This window comes from Phyllostomus hastatus, unplaced genomic scaffold (genome assembly GCF_019186645.2).
Source record: "Phyllostomus hastatus isolate PE091 unplaced genomic scaffold, TTU_PhHast_1.1 phas_scaffold_78, whole genome shotgun sequence".
Lineage (NCBI taxonomy): Eukaryota > Metazoa > Chordata > Mammalia > Chiroptera > Phyllostomidae > Phyllostomus > Phyllostomus hastatus.
Genome location: NW_025334041.1, coordinates 63,264,570 through 63,283,690, shown reverse-complemented (window position 1 = coordinate 63,283,690; position 19,121 = coordinate 63,264,570). Strand labels below are relative to the sequence as shown.

The following is a 19,121-nucleotide window of genomic DNA, read 5'->3' as shown; positions in this document are numbered from 1 at the left end:
GCTTTCCCTTTATCCCCTTTCCCCCACCTCCAATGGCAGGTAGATATTCCTATCTCAATGTCAATGATGCTTGTAATATGGCCTCAGAAAATTCTGCCACCTATTTCCTCTTCTGGGCTATGACTAAATCAGTACTCATATTATGTAGTTGGTAAGAACTCTACAGGGGGAGCAATGCTCCCCTCCAGATTAGAAAAATAGCTAGTCAGTTTCTTCACATCTAGAAGAGGCAAGCTTGTTCATGTGTTGAACCATGGCTTTTTTTTTTCTAATGCAGTTTTTGTTCCTGCCAAGCTCCTGATGGCTGCAGGCACTGCAGTGGTCTAGTACTGACTGTTCTCTGCCCTGGTCCTCCTCCCACCTCTACCCTCATAACCAGATCAACTCCTCCCCAGCAGGCATCCTACAGATTCAAGTTAAAATGCAATTTCCTGCTTTTGATAAGTAGACTATCCAGCCAGAACAAAATAGAACACTCTGACACAATTGTCTAATGGCCAAGCGGGAGGCAACTCCCACCCTTCAAGTCTCCCTTCATTTAAGACAAGCAGGAAATGCAATTTCTGATCTCTATTCCTGTGTTTTTCACCAGACTCTCCAGAAACATTGACAAGGTCTGTACATGCAAATCATTCAGGAAGCTAAGGCAAAGATCTAAGTCATGGGAATATTATAGACAATCGTGCCCACCCTATTAATTCAAACATTATAGATACTTCGACTCTTGAATGGCAAATGACATAAAGGCCCTTAGTTTAATAGCTCCAAAAAATGTACTATGTTCATACCAGACAAAATTGTCTACCGAAGTGTATCTTATCTTGGAAGGGTGTCAAATATCTAGAAAGGTGTATAACTTTTCCCAAATTACTTTCTGTAGGAGCTGTCCAGCCACTTTCTCTCTACTGAAGACAAAAGTTGTATTCAATAATCATTAACAATACGAGGTAAGACCCCAAAACATAATTTATTTATAAAAAATTGTGTATTCTTACACATTTAAATTTCAGTCACCTCCAAAGTACTCTCCATTTAATGCAGTACACCTATCAAGATTTTTTCCACTGCTCAGAACAGTTTTTGAACTCATCAATTTTGATGCTTTTTAGTGTTTCTGCTGGATTTTTTTTTTACCTCTTCTCCATCAACAAAATGTTTCCCTTTGAAGACTTTTTTTCACCTGGGGAAACAAAAAAGAAGTTGCTTGGCCAAGATCAGGTGAATAGGGAGGATGGGGCATGGGGGTCATGCCATGTTTGGTCAAAAAATACTGAACACAGCATGGTGTGGGAAGGTGTGTTCATAAATCATCCATCATGAAATGGGCAAACACATTGAAAGAGTCTTCAAAAAACTTTCACTGAAGCCAAATGCAGCCTCTCACAACAATGTCAGCTGGTACACTGATACAAATGGGTTCCTAGGACAATCACTTAGTAGGGGAAGCCTGTACCACAAGGGTCCCACTTTCCAGAAGATAATTCTGGGTTTTTTGGGCCCCCCACATTTGCTCCCCCCAGCTTTTGTTGACATTGCTAAAGGAGATATAATTATTTATAAAGCTTACTAGGGCATACATTAGGTCAGCTAAGGGAGCTAAGTAATTATGGAAGGTAGCTAAGTAATTAATCAAACAACATGTTTTCTGTACATGCAAAATGTTCTTGGTGCCCTTAAAGGAGTTTCAGAAGAATGAAAGACATGGACTCTCATCTGAACAAGCTTATGAACTGGTTGACAATAAATTGTTCTCAGTAATAAAGAGTAAACATGGAGAAGAGGATGGCATTGGAGTAGGAGGGAGCACATTCAGCTTCCCTCTGCACATAGGAGAAAATCCTGGACCATCTATGGAATAGAGGAGCAAGCAACCAACATACCTCAGCATATGTGAAAATAGGGGACCAAGGATTGTGGTGGAACTGAAAAACCAGCGGTGAGAGGAATGCTGCAACACGTGAGACAAAATTATTATTATTCCATTATTCTTACATTTTTTAAAATAGTATTTTGCTAATTTACTGTCCTTCACCTCACCTGTGTCTCATTAGCACACTACTCAAGGTTCTATACTCCCTATTCTTGTTATCTAGATCTCATAGATTTTGTCATATGATTGTGCTCTAATATTATTGTAAATAACTGCTGTTCCATGCAATTGTAAATACTTCACAACAACCCCCTGCCCAGATCTTAGCCCACTTCAAAGTTTCCTGAACTCTATTACTGTAGTGGTTAACTCTATTCTCTCACACACTATACCTATTTACTATCCTTTACTCTCACCTTACCTCAGAATCTGACCTCCCACAACCTCACTGCTTTCTAGATCAAACTCACAATCCTTCCTTCCACAACAAGAGTCTTATCTTCTTTCCATCCTTTCTAAAAATCAGCTAGCTGAGTGGAAGATCACACATGGTTAACACTATACATAGCCAAAGGATCTCCTATCTCTTCTCTACTGGCTGCTACTGTAAATATCATAGAATACTCTCTTGCTGTCTTAAAACATTTGGCCTTCCCCCTCCAACTGATCACAAAAAAAGAGTAGGTGGAAGCAGTGAACACCAGGATACCCATTGGAAGAGGAAAACCAACAACAAAGGAACCACCAACAGATAATGATGGAAGAAGGTGAAGGAGAAAGTGGGAACCACACCAATTTCAATCCAGGACCTATCTGGAAATACAAGTAAACAGTAGAGACAGTACCCAGTATAAACAACTGAAGAAGAGCAAGAGAAAATCCTCAAAACCTTATACACATGGAAGAACCAGCTTCAACACAACCTGCCCTCACCAGTACAACAAAATACAAGAGGTGGTGGACACAGTGATCCTCATTTAACCAGCTGGTGGGAAGAAACCACCAAAGAAAGACCCAACAACAATCAAAACCCAAAGACAAACACAGAGCCGACTTAAATGACAGGCAAAGACCAGTGAGCTCGGGAGATCAAGGAAACTGCACCACTGAAACTCACAGGTATTCTACCACAGAAGTTAACACCACAAACCCAGGGAGCTAAAACAGATCAATTTAAGAAACTGAGACTAACAAGACGAGTGTCACAAACAATGGGAAGACAAAAAAAAAATCCCCAAATGAAAAGAAAGGAGGCAGTCTCAGAAAGAATGCTAAATAAAATAAAGGCAACTCAACTATCAGTTATTGAGTTCAAAGCAATGATTTTCAGGAAGCTAAATGAGCTCACAATGAGCTACCAGAAACTACAGGGAAGCTACAGTGAGCTCACTGCAAACTATATCAACATGAAAAAGGAAATAGCAACTATCAACAAGGGCCAAGAGGAAATGAAGAATACAATTTTTGAACTGAAGAACACAGAAGGAATGAAAAGCAGGGTTGATGAATCAGAAGATCAGATCAGAGAGCTAGAGGACAAAGTAGAAGAAAACACCAAGAAGGAGCAATAAAAGGAAAAGAGGCTCAAAAAGAATGAAGAGGGATTAAGAGAAATTCAAGAAATTTCAAGACTATGAAACATAATAATATCCATATATGGGATACCAGAAGGAGAAGAAGAAGAGCAAGGGATAGAAAACCTATTTGAAAAAGTAATGATGGAAAATGTCCCTAATTTGATGAGAGAAAAAGTCACACAAATCCAGGAAACACACAGAGTTCCAATCAAGAGGAACCCAAAGAGGCCCACTTCAAGACACATCATAATTAAAATGGCAAATTTCCAAGATAAAGAGAGAATCTTAAAAGCAGTGAGGAAGAAACAGGAAGTAACATACAAAGGGGCCCCAATAAGGTTAGCAGCTGACTTCTCAATGGAAATGCTGCAAGCCAGAAGAGAATGGCAAGAAATATTCCAAGTAATGAGAACCAGAGGTCTGCAACCAAGGCTACTTTACCCAGCAAGACTCTCAATCAAGATAGAAGGCCAAATAAGAAGCTTCCCAGACAAAAGAAGTCTAAAAGAATATACCTCCACCAAATCAGCTCTGCAAGAGATGCTAAAGGGCCTGCTTTAAGGAAAAGAAGGAAAAGAGAGAGAGAGAGAAAGGAACACAGGTACGAAAATGGCAATAAATAAGTACCTATTAGTAATAACCTTAAACATAAATGGATTAAATGCTCCAATCAAAAGACATAGAATAAGCCGAATGGATAAGAAGGCATGACCCACACATATGTTGCCTACAAGAGACCCACCTCATTACAAAAGATATATACAAACTAAAAGTGAAGGGCTGTAAAAAAATTTTCCAAGCAAATGGACTGGAAAAAAAAGCCAGGGTAGCAATACTCATATCGGACAAAATAAACTTCAAAAAAAGGGCCATAAAAAGAGACTCAGAAGGTCACTTCATAATACTCAAGGGAAGAATCCTCCAAGAAGACATAAACATTGTAAATAGATACGCATCCAACATAGGAGCTCCCAAATACATGAAGAAAAATCTTAGAGGACTTTAAGAAAGATATTGACAGCAACACAATTATAGTAGGGGATTTTAACACTCCACTATCAAACATGGACAGATCTTCCAAACAAAATATCAACAAAGATATTGTGGCATTGAACAATGCCCTAGAGGAAATGGAGTTAATTGATATATATAGAGGCCTTAATCCCAAAGAAGCAAAATACACATTCTTTTCAAACACACATGGAACATTTTCAAAGATAGACCACATGATAGGACACAAAGCAAGACTCAACAAATTCAAGAAAATTAAAATTATACCAAGCATTTTCTCTGACCACAAAGGACTGAAACTAGAAATCAACCCCAAGGGAAGAAACCCAAAACATTCAAAATCATGGAAATTGAATAGCATGCTATTAAATAATGAATGGGTTAAGAATGAAATAAAGGAAGAAATCAAAAAGTTTTTGGAAACAAACACAAATGAACTCACAACAACCCAAAACTTATCGGACACAACCAAGGCAGTCCTGAGAGGGAAGTTCATAGCGATACAGGCCTACCTGAAAAAGATAGAAACATTTCAAACAAACAACCTATCACCAAGCCTACAAGAACTCGAGGAACAACAACAAAGACAGCCCAGAGCAAACAAAAGGAAGGAAATAACCAAGATCAGAGCAGAATTAAATGACATAGAGACTAAAACCATAATTCTAAGGGTCAATGAATCCAGGAACTGGTTCTTTGAAAAGATAAACAAAATCGACAAGCCTTTAAGCAGGCTGATTAAGAAAAAAAAGAGAGAGGGCCCAAATAAACACAATCAGAAATAAAGGGGAGAGATTACAACTGACACAACAGAAATACAAAGGATTGCAAGAAATTATTATGAAGAACTGTCTGCCAAGAAATTTGAAAACCTCGGTGAAATGGACAAATTTCAGGAAAAATATAATCTTCCAAAACTCAATAAAAAAGAAGCAGAAAACCTGAACAGACCAATAATAGCAGATGAAATTGAAGCAGTAGTCAAAAAACTGGGACCCACACAAAAGTCTGGGTCTAGATGGTTTCACAGAAGAATTCTACAAAGCATTTAAGGAAACCTAACCCCTATTCTTCACAGACTATTCCAAGAAATCCAGAATGATGGAAGACTCCCAAACTCTTTTTATGAAGCCAGCATCATGCCAATCCCAAAACCAGATAAAGACACAACAAAGAAAGAAAACTTCAGGCTAATGTCACTGATGAACATAGGCACTAAAATCCTCTACAAAATATTGGCAAACCGCATCTAGCAATACATTAAAAAGATCATACACCATGACCAAGTGGGATTCATCCCAGGGATGCAGGGATGGTTCAATATTCGCAAATCAGTAAATGTAATACATCACATAAAAAAAAGCAAAGATAAAAATCACATGATCATATCAATAGATGTGGAAAAAGCATTTGATAAGGTACAGCACCCATTTATGATGAAAATACTCAGCAAAGTGGGAATAGAGGGAGCATTCCTCAACATAATAAAGGCCATATATGAGAGACCAACAGCCAACATCATACTCAATGGGCAAAAACTAAAATCTTTTCCACTAAGATCAGGAACAAGACAAGGTTGTCCACTTTCTCCACTTCTATTCAATATAGTATTGGAAGTTTTAGTCACAGCAATCAGAAAAGGAAATAAAAGGCATCCAAATCAGAAAGGAGGAAGAAAAACTGTCACTGTTTGCAGATGACATGATAGTGTACATAGAAAATCCTATACACTCTGCCAAAAAACTGCTTGATCTAATAAACGAATTTGCCAAAACAGTGGGATACAAAGTCAATATCTGGAAATCAAAGGCACTTTTGTATACCAACAATGAAACAGTAGAAGCAGAAATCAAGAAAAAAATCCCATTTGATATAGCAAAAAATAAATAAATAAATAAAATACCTAGGAATAAATCTAACCAAGGAAGTAAAAGACCTGTATACAGAAAACTACACAACACTGAAGAAAGAAATTAAGGAAGACACAAACAAATGGAAACATATACTGTGTTTATGGATTGGAAGAATTAGCATCATCAAAATGCCTATACTACCCAAAGCAATGTACAGATTCAATGCAATACCTATTAAAGTATCAATGGCATATTTCACAGACATATAACAAACATTTCAAAAATTTATATGGAACCATAAATGACACCGAATAGCTGCTGCAATTTTGAGAAAGAAAAGCAAAGTAGGAAGGATCACAATACCTGATACTAAACTGTATTACAAGGCCACTGTAATCAAAACAGCCAGGTACTGGCATAAAAACAGGCACATGGACCAATGGAACAGAACAGAGAGCCCAGAAATAAGCCCAAGTCTCTATGGTCAATTAATATTTGACAAAGGGGGCAGAAAAATAAAGTGGAATAAAAACAGTCTCTTCAGCAAATGGTGTTGGGAGAACTGGACAGCTACATGCAAAAAAAAAAATGAAACTTGAGCACCAACTTACTCCATATAGAAAAATAAATTCAACATGGATAAAAGACATAAATATAAGCCATGTCACCATTGAAGTCCTAGAGGGGAACATAGGCAGGAAAATCTCAGATATTTCATGCAGCAACATTTTTACTGATATGTCCCTTAGAGCAAGGGACAAAAAGGAAAGAATAAACAAATGGGATCTCATCAAAATAAAAAGCTTCTGCATGGCTGGAGAAAACAGTATTAAAATAAAAAGAGAACCAACTGTATGGGAAAACATATTTGTCACTGATACCTCAGACAAGGGTTTAATCTCCAATATATAAAGAGCTTACATGACTTCTGTCTAAGAAGACAAGCACCCCAATTAAAAAATGGGCAAACGACTTGAACAGACCCTTCTCCAAGGTGGACATACAGAGGATCTAGAGACACATGAAAAGATGTTCAATACCCCTAGCTATCAGAGAAATGCAAATTAAAAGCACAATAAGATACCATATTACACCAGTCAGAATGGCCATCATAAACAAAGCAACAAACAATAAATGTTGAAGAGGTTGTGGAGAAAAGGGGACCCTAGTGCACTGTTGGTGGGATTTCAGACTGGTACAACCACTATGGAAAACAGTGTGGAATTTTCTCAGAAAACTAAAAATGGATCTGCCTTTTGACCTAGCAATTCCACTCCTACGATTATATCCTAAGAACCCCGAAACACCAATCCAAAAGAACCTATGCACCCCAATGTTCATAGCAGCACAATTTACAATACCCAAGTGTTGGAAGCAACCTTGATGCCCATCAGTAAGTGAATGCATCAAAAAACTATGATACACTTATGCAATGGAATTCTATGGAGCAGAAAGAAAGAAGGAGCTCCTACTCTTTGCAACAGCATGGATGCAACTGGAAAGCATTATGCTAATCGAAATAATCCAGCTGGTGAAAGACAAATACCATATGATCTCACCTTTAACAGGAACCTAAACAACAAAACAAAGAAACAAGCAAAATATAACCAAAGACATTGAAATAGAGAGCAGACTGACAGTGTTCAGAGTGGAGGGGAGAAGAGAGGGAAGTTCAGGGGAATGTCAGGGGAAAAGGAGAAGGGTTTACAGGAATAAGTATAAAGGACACATGGATAAAAACTAGGGGCGGGTGGAAATGGGAGGGAGGAGGGGAGGGCTGGGTGAGTGCACTGGGATTGGAGCAAAAGAGAAAATTGTACTGCAATAACAATTAAAATAAAAATAGGTTGATTAAAAAAAGAGTAAATATGAAATTGGATTGAAATGACTTGGTGTTTTCCACAGGAATGGGACACCAATAAAGTTTGAGCTTATAAGCACAGTTTTCCAAGATAGAAATGATTTGGCTTGAAAAAAGGAAGAATAAAGATGAGAGGTCAAAAAAAAAAAAAAAGCAGGAGACATGGTGTGGAGATACAAATGAATTCATTATGTCTGGACTCCATATTATCTACTGGGTAGTGATAGGAGCAGCTGGAAAGATAGGAGGCTAGGTTATGAAGAGTCTTGATAGGTATATCAGATGTTAAATAAATGTCTACTGATCAAGAAAACAAACTTATATCCAAGGGTATAATGTGAATCAATGAGTGCTTCTGGATAGTAGTATGAGTTAATGAAAGAGACCTTTTCAAGATACTGCTTAGACATTGTTGGTCTTAATGTTTGATGGTGTGCATTTGTTGGAGTAAGGGTGGGGGACAAAAGTAACAACTCTGAAATACACTGCAGTTACACAGGTGAGAAGTGACAGGAACCTTAACTACAATGACAGGTTCCTTTCTTTGAACTACAAAGAAAGGGTTGGATTTTAGCAGCTTCAGAGATCAAACAAATAAATAACTAAAAATAAAGCCTGCTACTCATAAGGTGGTCAATACAGTATTGATGACAGCCTAATATCATTGGACTAGTAACTGGAGGTGAAGAATGAATCTGAGATAGCATCAGATTTGGAGACAAGGATCATGGTTGTACTACTTGAAGAAACAGACTTCCTGATTTGATTGGGAAAGATCTGGGCTGGGTACTGGGAAGAAAATTTAACTATTTCAAGTAAAATGTCTCATAGGAAGTTAGACAGACTAAACCTTGGTTCAAAGAATAGGACTGATGATACACATGTGGAGACATGAAGATTTTATATTAATTGATAAATCCAACAAGCTTGTATCTACATACTTCTAGACTGGGTTTGAAGAGGAATGGGATGCATTTACTTACATAATTTTTTAATTGAGTGTATTGGGGTGACATTTATTAAATAAAATTATATAGGTTTCAGGTGTACATATAATACATCTTATGTAAATTGTATTATGTGTTCACCACCCCAAGTCAAGTCTTCTTCCACCACCATTTATCCCTACTTTATTCTATTCTACCTCCCCTACTTCCCTTCCCCTCCGGTAATCACCATATTGATGTCTGTATCTATGAGTTTTTGTTTGTTTGGTTGGCTAATCCCTTTACCTTTTCTACCCATCTCTCTAACCCTCTTCCCCTCTGACAGCTGTCAGTCTGTCCTCTGTATCTATGAGTCAGTTTCTATTTTGTTTTTTAGCTTATTTTTTTCATTAGGTTCCATATGTAAGTGAAGTCACATGGTCTCTGCCTTTCTCTGACTGGCTTATTTCACTTAGTGTGTTGTTCTCCTGGATGTTCTCCAGGTCCATCCACATTGTATTATAGATTTCCTTCTGTTTTTTTTTTTTTACAGCCAAGTAGCATACCATTATGTAAATGTACTACAATTTATTTATCCACTCGTACTGGTTGGCACTGGGGCTCACATACTTTCAATTTTTAGTTGTAAAAGTGTTCATGCAGATTAAAGTAGTATAGAAATAGCATAGCAATGTAATATAATGTAAAGTAAATAAAATGAAGTATTTTTGGACTGAACCATGTTTTCTTATATTTTTGAAAGTAAAAGACTCATTTTATTTTAACATTTTTTGGATAAACTGTAAAGATGTGTGCATAGAAAAACATGAAAAATGGAACCTCTCTTCCCATTGAACAAAGTTCCACATAATGGAAGCCCTCCACACGGATTCATGTTTTACAACCAGCAGTTTGTGAACACAGAAAAAATCTTTTGAGGGAAAAAGGAGTTTTTGAGTGGGTGATTGATGTGATAAAAGCAAGACTCAGGGTCAAATGATCAGGCAACAAATTTCAGGCATGTGACTGGGCACCAGGGTGTTTATCAAAGGCTGGTTTGTTTAGGAGAGTTATGAATATTTTTCTCAAATAGTACCTTTGACTTGATCTTTGACAGAATTAGCTATAGAAAAAAAAGAAAATAAATTATTTATGTAACAAACATCCTAATGACAGTAACTCCTACATTTGACAGATCAATTATGAAATTATTTTCTGATCATATAAAATATTTTACTTTTAATTCAAATTGACACCACTCAAGACACATGTAAATGATGTTGGTAGAGCAACACTAAGAAATGAACACAAATCAATTACAAAATTTCACTTTGAAACCCTTTAAAAAACAAATGCATAGGTGTGAAATCGTCTTGGGTGACAGAACTTTAAATTATTTGTGAAATAATGCTAGGAAAACTAAGGTTTTGATGAGCATGCTCTACAGGACATAGGTACAAGAATGAAGAAAAAAGAAAATAAAAATGTATTTGGGACTGCCCTTGCAGATGGCTCAGCTGGTTGGAACATCATCCTGCATACCAGAAGGCTGTGGGTTCACAGTACATACGTAGGTTGAGGGCTTGGTCCTGGGAGCATATGGGAGATGATCCATCAATGTTTCTCCATCACTGTACCTCAAAATTTGTTTGGGGCTCACTTAAAATTCTATGGTACAGTGGATGAGGACATTAAGCTGGCTGAGATGAATTGAAAATACTTACATATGACCAAACCTAAAGGGTATCTTAAGTGTGAAAAACTAACTCACATGACTCTGCTAAAAATCTTTGTAATCAAAACAAAATTACATGAAACCAAAAAAATGTTCACATTCCCAGAGAATTACAAATAAATTTGTTCAATCAGTTTAATGGAATAAGCTATTTATGCTTAATAAGGATTTAATAAATTGGAGATAGAAAAAAATGTACCAAACATAGGGAGGACTTATTATAAATCAACATCTTTGAACTTCTAGAGATATCTTCTTTAGAATCAAAAAGAAGACAGAAGCCTTCTCATATTGCTAGGTCTATACAAGGCACTGTGGCAGATGTAACAGTGAAAAATATAGAATAAGGAGCAAAAATATTAAATAGGGCTTATTATTTTGAGCACACTTATTGGCTGGAACATAGATATTTGCTCATATTTGTTTTTTTGACTTTTGTCATGAGATATCAGCTAGCAGCTCTGGTCTTTCTTTTTTAAAAATTATAGTAAATTATACTTAACATAAAATTTACCATTTTGATCATGTATAAGTGTACAGTTTGGTGGCACTGAGTACATTTTCATTGTTGTATAACCATCACCACCATCCATCTCCAGAACCATTTTATCTTCCCAAACTAAAACTCTGTACCCATTAAACAGTAACTCTTTATGTCCCTCCCCTAACCCCGGTAAGCATTGTTGTACTTTCTGTCTCTATGAATTTGACTAGCTTAGGGACCTCATATAAGTGGGATTATATACTATTTGTCCTTTTGTGTTTAATTTATTTCACTTAGCATAATGACTTTAAGTTTCAGAACTTTCTTACTTAGGTCAAATAATATTCCATTGTAGGTTTATACCCCATATTGTTTATTTGTTTATCTGTCGATAGACAGTTGGGTTGTTTCTACTTTTTGGCTACTGTAAATAATGGTGGCATGAACTCTGATGTTCAGCTATCTATTTGAGTCTCTGGTTTCAATTCTTTTGGGCCCAGAAGTAGAATTGCTGGATCTTATGCAATTCTATATTTAATTTTTTTGAGAACCACCATAGTGTTTCCACAGTGGCTGCACCATTTTACATTTCCATCAGTAGTGCACAAAGTTTCTAATTTCTCCAGATCCTCGTTAGCATTTATTTTGTTTTTAAAAATTTGGGGGTGGATAACAGCCACCTTAATCATTGTGGCCTCTGGTTTTTCACAATCCTCTTTCCATGTGAACTGGGGCACACACCATTTAGTTTTAGCCAATTCGTTCCTACAGATAAAATTCTAAATACATAATGAAAAAGCATAAACATGGGATAATGAATACGAAGCACGATCACTTGCTTTTTCAAGAGAGCAGGATGCAATCATGCAGCCATTATGCCATCATGAACTTGTGCACAAAAATGGGGACCTATGCAAAGGATTGTTCCTGCCTTGAAGGCTCAAATGAACTAGTGTGTTATGGTCTTGCTGAGTTTCAGAATTTCTTGGAGTAGCTCTTTTAAGTTCAGGAACATAGGGATATTTACTTTTATGGATGGTCCCATTGCCTGATACTTGGTGAACTTTCCTTCCCTCAAACACTGAGATATGTACTCACCCATGTTTTTTCAGCTATTTTTTCCTCTCTTCTCAAATCATCTTTATTTATCAGGGGAGAAACAAGAAAGTTGCTTCTTATTTACGTACATAATTTTTTTGCATCATACCATGCCAATTCCTGATACTCTTTCAGTCAGGTGGCTTCACAATTAATCTTAAGGATAAGCTCATTGTCAAAGGCCACTTGTATTTTACCATATCAAGATAAGAAATCTTTTTGTACCTTTTACAGTCTTCATTTATGCCTTTATTCAGAAACTCAGAATCCAGCCACCATGGCAGTACAGTGCCTGGTACCTGTGGAGTTAAAGAAGCTACCTGAAAGAGGATGGGCTAGACCAAGAAATGTTTGAGAGGAGACAGAAGGAGAGGATAGAGTCTAATGGGGATGGAACTGGAAGAAACAAAGACATTTGGGATGTAGGGTCCTCAGCAAGAGAGCTTTCATGAACAATATCAGAACCTTTTATTTTTTGAGTAGGTGATGTGTGACTGGGAAGGGAACACTACTTGGTTGTGATGTTTAAATCAGGTTGGGTTTTCCAACAATAAATACTTGTAATCCTCTACTGGGCCAAAAGGGGAAATTGGGTTTCTAAGGAAGCTAATGAAGATCAAATAAAATCCTTTGCCTTCACAAGCTGAAATTGTAATAAAATAATGTCCAAATGCAATTGAGGCTGTGGTAGGTATGTTACAGAACACAACAAGGGGGGCCTGGGACGATATACTATTATTGAAAGAATGCCCCGGGTCCGTTATGTCCGCTGCCCTAGGAAAGATGTCTCTCAATGCCAGAGATTCGTGAAAAGGAAAGGAAATGTTTATTTAATGCTATACTAACTTAAAGTAGTGACCTAATGTCTTTATCAAAAACCTTAAAGTCCCTAAAAACACCCACAAACACACACAGTCCTTCCTTCCTTCCCCCTTTGCCCCGTCCAGAGTACCGTATCTCAGGAAAGGAAATAGAAGTCCATGGCTCAGGCAGTCCTCTGGTTCTTAGTTAGTGCTCCATCTCAAATGGGAGACCTCCCTGGGTTCCCGGCACCCTCGGCTGAGTCGCCAGGATCTCTGCTAAAACCAGGTGGTGGTTCCCCCTTCTAAAGCTGTGGAGGTCCCCACTCTGGCACAGGCACGTGGTCCTCTCTCCCAGGGCCACGGGAGTCTCCGCTCTGTCAAGGCCGCGTGGTTCTCCTCCTCTGGGATGCGGGAGTCTCCACTCTGCTAAAGACACATGGTTCTCCTCCTCAGGGCTGCGGGAAAGGAGAGTCCCCACTCTGCCAAAGCCACGTGGTTCTCCCTCCTCGGGGCTGTGGGAAGGGAGAGTCCCCACTCTGTCCAAAGCCGCGTGGTTCCCCCTCAATGGCTGCCATGTCTGGGTTTAAATCCCCCACACCAATCTTCTTCTGCAGCCCCATTTCCGACTCCTCCTACACCTGGGCACACTTGCCCTCAATCTGCTGTCTTCTCCAGCTTTTCTGGTCGCCATCGTGGGTCTGGGCAGGTTTCACCCCATGTCATGGAGCCAATCTTCTCCCAGCTCCCACGCAGGCACTGTAACTCAGGGGACCTGCCCCCCCAGTCACATCTTGGGGGGAGATCCCTTTCCATCCCCCTGGCCTTGAGCATGGCCATAGCTATTTAGCATATCTAAGTGACCAGCCAAAGGCTATAGGTATGCTAAATGACCATGCCATGGATTAGCTGCAAAGCTGCCCTGCATGTTCTTGCTCTGTGTGCCCTTCCCCCAACTCACACCTGTGGGGGAAGGGGTGAAGACACCTTAAAATCTCCTGGACACCTTGAGTTCTGGACCCCATTTCAAATGCCTATTTGGGGTCCCCCCTCTTGGCTGCACCCTGTAACAGGTATACATGGGTAGTTAAAATGTAATTTTAATGTGCATTCTTGAGACACACAATTTATAAAGTACTCATAAAAATCAGCTTACTTGAGCTATATAATTTGAGCACATGTATTAGGTAAATTTAACAATGAAGATAATTTTTTACTTTAGTATTTTCATCATGAAGAAAAACTTTAAAATATGTATTCATGATTATTCATGATATTGGCAATAATGTTATATAATGTAAACATTTTGTGTTGTTTGTGCATTTTTTTCAACATGGTAAGCCATGTTGAAAATCATTTACTGAACTGTGCTGTGCTATTACTACAAAAGAGGAATCACCAATAAAATTATTTATTTAATAAGTGTCTTTGAAAAAAGTTTAAGTAAGAAAATGTTTAAACAGTGTCTTGCTATTTTATCTATGAAACTTCAGAAAAATTGCACTGAATATGGCTCTGAAGTATCTTATAATAATATAAAATGCCAATTCTCTTTTCTTTTATTTTAATAGCATGAGCATTTAAACCTTTTTTTGTAAAGAGGAGGGAGAAAGAGAGGGTTAGAAAGAGTTTAAGGATGGAAGGTAGTCAGAAGGGCTATAGAAAAAAACCCTGTCACTTCCAATTGGTCTTAGTGTTTAAAATCTTTAAAATTTTCTTGTGTATTATGAAAAGCTAAAAATTTATCTTTTGCCATTTTCCCAAAGGAGGTTGACTGAAATCCATCAGCAGCAGTTGAAATTTTTTTCTAAGCTTTATTAAATGGCCCCTATGGAGCTCAGCTTAAAATTAAAAGCTTGCCTGACCAGAGGGAATATATGTGACTTAAATAACTGAAATGTGTTTTTACTTTCTATTACAGAGGTCAAAAGGTTTCTAAACAAACCAGATTTATCAATTATTTAGAACTGATTTCTTCTGAAGTGGTATTTCTGAGATATTATTTGGTGGATAAATTCAATGTTCTAGAGGCAACAGCAGCATTTCATTCATAACAGATTTCTACTAAACTGAATTTTCTGGGGCAACTTAATTTCCCCTATTGTATTTGAACTGTAGAAATATCAACTGGAGTGTTATAGTACCTAACTATTGGGCTTTTCAAAGAAGAATCCCATATAAGCATGCTTATTCAGGTTCCCCTACCCCCTGCTTTCTGTTCATTGCTTAAGAAATGAACTGATTTCTCTATCTATTGGAGAAAAAAATATATTTCTGCATATATATATTTCTGTATTTATAGTTTCCCCTGAAACATTCTTCAAAATTGCAGAGACACCTTTAAAGTTAAAAACAGTATCTTCAACTACATTGCCATCCTAGCAACCAAAGAAAATGAGATTGCTGTCAAGATTTTGATTAAATATATTTTTTTAAATGAAGGAGACATAGATTTGCATGCCCACATGTGTGTGCCAACAAACACACGTGTGTGTGTCTTTGGAGTAGGTCAGGGTCTCTTCTTACACATGCTTCTGGAATCTTGATGGACCACTTGACTTGGTTTAGAGCTCTGTGTTAAAGAATTCAATAACAGTTTATAGAGCAACTGCTCTTGATTCTTAACACAGTGCATAGCCCATGTAAATATTATGTTTATTATATACTAACTAAACATATATTGGGTTTCTGCCTAAAGTCTGCCATTTGGTGTATGCAGAAAACATTATAGAACAGTTCATAAATTCATTTGAAGCTGTGTTAAATGAAAGCAGCCATCCAGGAGATGAATTTTTCTCATCTTTAAAATAGCAGCCTTTCCAGCTCAAAAACAGTACGTTTATTTATGCTGGTAAGTGCAATACACCAAAGTAATCAAGGAACTATGTTGTATATTCTATTTTAATGAAAGCAAATTTTGTTAAGACAAAAGTGGTATTTCCCTTATCAGTATGGGCTATTATTATTATTATTACTATTATTTTATTGTATGTTCAGAGAGAGGGGAAAAAAGCTCTTCCCTCTCAAATACCTATTAGCCTGTTCAAGATGGAAATAACAGCAATTAGGTGTTCCAGATGACTGCTGATAAAGATAAATGAAAAATGAAGGCTGAAAAGAGGAATGTGGCAAGCACAGGCAAGCCGTTTTACCTCTCAGGGAATTGGATAGTTTTGGGGGTTGGGCAGAGGCTAGATGACTTTCACTTCTGAATGGCTGGCTGACATCCAACCGAAATCCATACAGACTCCAAAGGCTACTCTCTATCCTTGTGTGGGAATGGTCTGTAGAGTTGAGGTGGCAGACTCAGGGTGAATACACAGAGGGAGAGCATCTCTATCAGAGTTGCTGCCTATGTGAGGACTCACTGGGGCTTTGAACTCTCACCTGTACACTTCATTCCTGGGACAGACTCATGGCCATGTTTGGTTGAATTCAGCTCCAAATATAACATTTGTAATTTCACTAGTTCACTGAGTTGACAGTTTCAGCCTTGCAGAAATAGAAGACAAGTGCTCTATACCACCGTTACCATTTTTATCATGCCTTTCATTGTAAGCAAAGGCTGGAAACTGTCACTACACAAAAAAGGGAGTGGATTGTCTTGGTAACAATTTCACGGGGATACTGGGATTGGAGATGTTTTTATCAAATCCATTAACCAACACTTATTTGCTCCAGGAATGCAGAAGTTTTGTCTGTTTTGTTCACTAAAATATATTAAGCTCCTGGGACAGTGGCTGGCATATAGTATAGGCATAATAAAGATTGGTTGACTGAAGGGACCAATTAATTGAACAGTAATTTTTAAACATCAAATCTCAGAGCATTGCTTTTCCCAAGTGTTCACCACTGCAATGGAAATGTAAGGCTTTTGGTTTACTACTGTGAACAGTTGTGCCTTGCTTTTTGCCCATATAGAGAAACTTGACCCTCTGCAGACAGATTCTATTTTGACACTGCTTCAGTAAAATATTCTCCTAAGTATCAGGTCAACATTTGGTAAATTATCCCTTGTAGAGAATCCAGGGTAGCAATGAGATTTCAGTTTTCTTGGTGCTAACTTTTTAGGAATTGATATTTGCAACCGATCAGTTATGGAAGTTGGAGTCACATGGTGGTGCTTATTTATGAGATTATAGCAACCAGGTCCATAAAAATATTCACTCCAACCCGGAGGTTATAGAATTTTTCTTCTTTCCCTGATACTCTCGTTCCACACATCTTTTGAATGCCTTGGTTACAATAAAATTTTTACTGAGAATTTAGATTTCAGGTCTTTGATGAGATAATTAGTGAATAAGGAACTTTCAAACCCAGAAGGAGTGTCCAGAGTCTGGATCTGGATTTTCTTAAAATGTCACATGACCCTGGGACCCTTCTCTTTCCAATCTGAGGGTCTGCAGTACCTATACTGTCCAGATGTTTGATTTTTGAGATGTGAACAAAGACCATGAATGTAATGATTTTTTTCATCCTAAACTATTCTTGCATCTGTGCTTAATAATCATTTGCAGATTATGCGCCCTGTCAGTGCTTTGAAAATTTCAGTAGAATGACAAGATGTCTGATCAACATCTGTCTTTTTTGCTGTTTAGCAGGAGAAACTACAATCCCAAACAAGGATGAGCAGGGGTTAAAGACCGACCTTGGTTCCTAAACTTGCCAGTGAGGCTTTGATGTTGAACATGAGATTGGAGGAGAAGCAGAAGGGGAAAGTGCTGTGGCTAGGTAAGTTTCTGCCGGGTCCTTCCCCTTCCCCATTCAGTCTGTCCTGGAGGGAAAGAAGAGTTAGAGGTTGTTTTAAATAATGTTACCTACTCAGACAGTAACAGCTATATGTTCATCTTGTAAGCACTGGAACCTCTAATTTAAATCCCCCATATCTTCCTGCTTCCATACCCTGTACTTCTTTAGAATTGTCAACCATACACTGATAGCATGCTTAAATAGAAGTAGAGACTAAAAACTGCAAGATTTTCTAAGTTGTTGACTGGTTCTTCAACTAGTTCTTATTTTCAGCCTTGATTCTAGATAGGGAGAGAATAGCCAAATAAAACTTTGGCAAAGCCATGTCATTTGCCAAGTTAGAAAAAAAAGAAACTACACATGGATTAATTTTTAAGAAATGTGACAATAATATGACATGGCACTCAGTAAAAACAAAATTGAGATAGCGGCTTTTGGAATGATGACAATTATTTTTATTATTGTTAATGTAATTTTTCACTTAAAGAACAATTTTCCTAAGTACAGAGGGAAAAAGTCAATAAATTGTGGCCAACTGGGCTTTAAAAATCATCTTTAGTTGTTAAATCAATAAATAAGTAGCCAATCAGCATACTGTGTCTCAACATGAATAACACATACTCCCCACCACACCCCTCACACACACACATGCATACACACACACCCCTATTGCCAGGGCAAATGTATCGTCTTGCTATTATATTGAAGAGGTTCACAGAAATATGCAGAACCCATGAATGTGTAAAGTGCTAATAGGACAGCCTCTGCCAATATGAATTTTCTCCCTAGTTCTCAGACCCATTTTACCAATTTAGTATTCAATATTTGTAAGGTAGGGAACAGGTCTAATTCCTACTGGTTTGTGAAACTTGCTCGGTAAATATTTTAGTCTATTTGGATTCAATTTTCTATTGATAAATATTTTACACAATTGTCATAATTATCTTAACATAGAGACAAGTAGATCCTAGATTAATCCAAATGTTTTTGGAGACACGTTGATAACTTATAGAGAGAAGTGTTGACTTTATTTGCAACACAAAACTAGTAAGCCATTTAGTTTTCTAAGACTTACATGGTAGAAACAATATGTACTTGTCTTTCCACACAAATGTCAGTCATAACCCCATGTCATTCTCTCTTTTGTACTTTCTTAA

The 19,121-nt window shown here is 37.6% G+C and overlaps 1 long non-coding RNA gene across 1 annotated transcript in view; it reads left to right on the top strand.

The window, feature by feature from the left end:
• The first annotated feature begins 878 nt into the window (after positions 1 to 878).
• LOC123812204 overlaps positions 879 to 19,121 on the top strand; it is a 53,899-nt gene continuing 35,656 nt past the window's right edge. The window contains exons 1-2 of the long non-coding RNA XR_006784495.1: positions 879 to 947; positions 17,814 to 17,946. This is a non-coding gene — a long non-coding RNA (uncharacterized LOC123812204). The remainder of the gene's footprint in view (positions 948 to 17,813; positions 17,947 to 19,121) is intronic.